Here is a 5269-nt window from a genome sequence, read left to right as displayed (position 1 = left end):
CTTATTTCCTCCCTTTCATGGAAGCTTAAGGAAGTTTCATATCTTTGCTTTTAGCACATTGGTTATGTATTTAGACAAATGGCCACACCTACAAGTCAAAGAGTCTGGAAATTGTTTAGCTATTGCATTTATACTAAGCTGTAAAAAATAGAGAGGGAATCCCACAAAAAAATCAATCAGGGCTGTGTTTCTAAATGAGAAGAGAAAAAGGGCTGTTGGAACTGGTAGCAATCTGACATCGAGCAACTGTTATTATGTTTAAACTCCAGCGCTAGAGGCAGAGGATGCAAAGCCATTGGGTCTATAGGAGAAATAAACATATAAGCACTAAGCACGTAATATAAAGTCAATTTGTTAATGGCATAAAGATTTCACAAGGACATGAGTATGCCCTGTTGGGGGTGATAAGAGAAGCCCTCCCAGAGAAGAATATTTTATAAGGTTCTCAATGGGTGAATAAAATGTGATAGAGGAGGAGGCCATGGTAAAGGGAATGGTATACAAGAAGGACAAATTGTTGATCATAAGGGCTCACCTGTCCCTGGCACGTTTTGTCACCTGCACAGGTACAAGAAAGTACAGCATGGAATACTTTTCCATGGTGCAAACAAATTCAACAGTTTGGGTGTAGTCTCTAAGGACATCAGTTTTTTTCTTTGTCATCTGTCCATCATCCCTGTGGGGAAGGAGTTGAGGAAGAATTTGATTCAACAAAACACACTCTGAGTGTCTCAGGCAAAGAGACCTTTTCCTTTTGTATTTATGATAAAACACCCAAATATGTATCCAAGTGGGATTACCAGTCTGGGTTGGATCCAAGAGGCTTTGGTTAACAGAGCTATTTCTCATCATAAATCCCCAAACAAGTTGAGTTTTTCACTTCCTCTCCTAATCTGCCATGGAGCACAGCCGAGTTGCTTGAACTCATCTGCTTCTTGGCAGTGGCTACAATTCCAAGATGATGGAGCGATTCTTTTCCATATACATCATTATTATTTCTAGTATAAATATTTATCAAGCACTCACTGTGCAATAGAGAAGAGCTCCTGCTTGGTGGTCTTCCCAGCTGAACAAAACAAACACGAAGAGAAGCTGGAGGAAGTAGAAAGAGAACCTCAGCTGGAAGGAAACAATAGGGACTGACTCCCCGCCCCACCCCCTTTTATTCATGGCAGAGATTATCTGGCCATATTCTAGACATATAATATGTATTTGCATTTGTTTCACATAATGTTACAGGGTTTACCATATGCCGTGCCTTCTGTGTGTTTTATAAATGCCAACTCATTTAATTCTTGGAGCAATTCTGTAAAATAGATCCTATTATTACCCCCATCTGCAAATGAGGAACTTGAGATGTAGAGTCATTCTCCCCAGGTTGTCAAGCATGACCACTCTGGTTCTCTCCCAAGAAGTTTCTCTGATATTTGAAGTGTTCTCTCCCTGCCACTGTTCAGTAGGCTAGCCACCAGATACATAACATTACAGATCATATGGCATGTAGCTTGTGTGTTTGAGGAGTTGAGTTTTACCTTTATTAGTTTTAACGTGCTTAAATATAAGTAGCCTTTATGTGACACATGACTGACACAACCTGTGCTGGATCATTGGGCTGTGATTTTCCTTCTTCTTTGTTTGAAGGAATGAGGGCCAAGAGCATAGGGATCCTTCTGCAAAACAGAGTTCCTGCCTGGTGCATTTGCTGCTTAATTATGATAAACAGTGTGAGACGTGAGTTTATGGGAGAAAATGAGCAAATTGCTCAGGTCAGACCATTCTCTATTTCTTCCCTGTCTATTAAACAGGACTACTAGCAAGATCTATCTGCAATTAAAATTTTTGCACAATTAATAGCAGATGAGGAGGTTGAAGGGGAGAGACCGAAGGTTGGTTAGGTCATGTGTATTTGGTAACATAGCATCATTTTTAAAAGGTAAAGGCCATATAATATTGTCTGGGGTCTTCTTGGGAAGTTGAGGAGCAGAACAATGTTGACTTTGCCTCTATATGCTCATTTATGCTTCCTCTGTTTTTTTCTCCCCATCTTTTTGCATCTCTACTCAGCTGTCATGACTTAACCCAGGGGTCATTTTCTCCCTGAAAATTGCCTGCATGATCTTCCTGTGAGCTGCCTGGGTCATCTGTAAAAATGGTCATTTGGTCCAGAAAAAAAACATAAAAATCTTCATGTTCACTTTAAGAACAACAGAGAAGCCTCCCAGGCCAACAAGGGCTATGCATATCCAAAAAGTCACTAAGCTCCTGAGAGATATCAAAAAAGCAATGTATATGTAGATTTTCTAATCATCAACACATCCAGGTGAACACAGTATTCCAGATGTATCACCATATCTATAGAGCTCACAGTCAAATAAATACAGACATGAATTCTGCCGCCAAACTAAGATGATCCTTACTGAGAAGGAACAAACTATTCCTAAACAGAAAAAGAGGTGTCATGAAGAAAAAAGAAACCCCAGAAGAAATTGAAGCAATTAAAGCCTACTGCACCCCCATAGCATAAATTCAAACTAAAAAAAGGGAAACCATCCTCACGCCTACTTGCAAAGACAATTTGTTCTTCTTTATGTTTCCTAGTGGTGTAAGCACTAACTTTATTGTACACTCAACTCTGGAAGGTCTGAGTGTTCTGTTAGTATTCCATAAAATCTCACAGAGTTGCTCACTAACATTGCATATAGTCTCTGAATGTTTATCTCTGTTTACCTATGAAGAAACTTTAGAATATACTTCCAACAGAGCACAGATGGTATTCTACTGAAAATTTGAAAACAGTCCTACTCTCCAACTAGATGTTTTTGAGTAGCACCTATGTCATAATAATGTTCAATTAACAGTGAACAACGATGTACTGAATCAAATTTTTGTTACCAAAAATTTGTAGGATTTTTCTCTGTCTTCTCTTTAAAACAAAATGGAGAGTCGAACCTTGTGGTGTAGCAGGTATCACTTCCTGCAATGCTGGCATCCCATATGGGCACGGGTTGTAATCTTAACTGTTCCACTTCCAATCCAGCTCCCTGTTAATGTGCCTGGGAAAAGCAAGGGAAAATGACCAAAGTACTTGAGCCCTTGCACACACGTGGGAGATTTGAAAGAAGCTCCTGCCTCCTGGTTTCAGTCTGACCCAGCCCTGGCCATTACAGGGAGTAAATCAGCACACAGAAAATTCATTCTCTCTCTCTCTCTCTCTCTCTCTCTCTCTCTCTCTCTCTCTCTCACACACACACACACTGTTTCTCCCCTCTCTGTAACTCTGCCTTGCAAATAAAATAAATATATATATATATTTTAAAAAACGGAATCTTCCTCCAGTAAAGCTGTTCTATATTAGCAACTAAACACTAGGCTGAACCAAGCCTAGTTTGCCATTTCAGTAATAGCACTGCTATGAGAAGGGACAAAGCATCATTGTCCTAGAGCCTGAGAATACCTTCTTATGTAACCCTACCAGAAGAGTACAGGTTATGCCAGGAGAATGGATTCTGGGGAACTAAACAGAAGAGAAAACAAATGTGGAAATTTTCTCAAGTTTGTTAAGCTCAAAACTCAGAATACTTTTAAAAATTCTAAGAATATTATTCCATTAGTGTTAGCAGGGGTAGGCATACAGAGGGACTGAGGTAGACCACAACTGCTTTACCAATCTTTGATTTGATTTAGTTGATTGAGGAGGAAAAAAATGATAAAATGAATGAGGAGATAGTGAGAGTGACAAATGTAAAATCCTGTAAAAGGAATTGCTAATGGTTTGCTTTGAGTAGGATTGGAAAAGCTTGTTATACTAGGAAGCAGTCATATAAACGGAAAGATGGTTTTTCACGTCTTTTATGGCTTGTTGTAAATGATTAATTAAATACTCTGAGTGTTTCATTAAAAGTATGCATTCCTTCCAAATTAAAGTGTGTAGAGACTTGTTATGAATGAATTCATTGGCTGAATGAAAGAAGCATTTACTTCTAAATGAAAATTACTGGCAAATCTCATTCCTGACATTGATTAAATAGACTAAATTTATTTTAATGGCAATATGAACAAATTACAATGCTAATTGGTTTCTACTTCAGTACTTTTGCATTATTTGATGCATTTATAAGTGATTCAACAATTTTAAATGCTTTACTACAAAAAAAAGCATTTTGTAATAAGATGTGAAAAAGTAAAAGAATGGATGAAGTCTGGTTCTGCGTGAGCTGCATTCTTTCTTAATGCTTTATGAAGCAATTATAAGCAGCAATTTTGTGCGAAGCATTTTCCTAGAAGCTGCAGACAAAGGCAAAAATGTGAGAAAAAGTATTTCTGCTTCCAGAATCTCAGAATGTCATGGGAGAGACACATGAACAAAATAACATTAATGGAAGACAGACTCCAGTAAGTCAGTGCTAAAATAATAAAGGTACAAAGTGCTTGGGGAGTAGGAGGAGTGGAGGGATCAAGGCTGATGGGGAGGGGATCAGGAAAGGCTTCCTGGAGGAGGAAGGATTTGAGTGTGGCCTTGAGTGATGGCTAGGGCTTTAAGTGGAACTGCAGGGAGAGGAAGAGAAAAAGCATCTGTTTGGTTTTTTGAGTTGCTGGGTTGTGCTTTAGCAAGGTTTTGGTGTTTTGAGGGGAGAGGAATTTTGAACTGCCATGTGGAAGAGACGTGTCACACAGAAAATACACAGATCAACTAGAAATTGGTCTGAAAATACAGCCATGTGGCGTCAGAGAAGGAAACCATATCGGGCCTGGGGTGTGGGCAACGCAAGTGACAGGTATAATGAGACATTAAACAGATCAGCAATTTTTGATTAATAAGCATGTTCTTCCTACACATTGACTCCTGGGCCTAAAAGGAACCTCAGGAAGTTATTTAGTTGACAGGGATGTTTTTCTACAAGGCTCTCTTAGCTTAGACCCTGGAATAGGAGCTCTTCAAACGCTCAGGCCACATGGTTCAGATTCTATGTGAGGACCAGTAAAAGCTGTAGTATATAGTAGAGGCATCAGTTGAAGCAGCCTCAGAATATTGTATATTTTTTAAATTGTACTAGTACAATTGGGAGGGAATTCAGACAGTTCTTTCAGGTAGGTCTTTAAGGACAGTCTTCGCAGCTGCTTCCAAAATGATACTCAGCTTCCCGCTCAAGGTGAAAGCTGATCCTTCTATCGGCACATTTTGGTTTCTTGACACTTGTCTTAATGATGTCCATTCCCGTCTAGCCACCAATTAGACATTCTGAAGCTGTAGAATGCTGGAGTGGGAGGA

This window comes from Ochotona curzoniae, unplaced genomic scaffold (genome assembly GCF_017591425.1).
Source record: "Ochotona curzoniae isolate NIBS_2020 unplaced genomic scaffold, NIBS_Ocur_1.0 contig_1014, whole genome shotgun sequence".
Lineage (NCBI taxonomy): Eukaryota > Metazoa > Chordata > Mammalia > Lagomorpha > Ochotonidae > Ochotona > Ochotona curzoniae.
The sequence above is the reverse complement of the archived record's forward strand: the minus strand, read 5'-3'. Positions refer to the sequence as shown.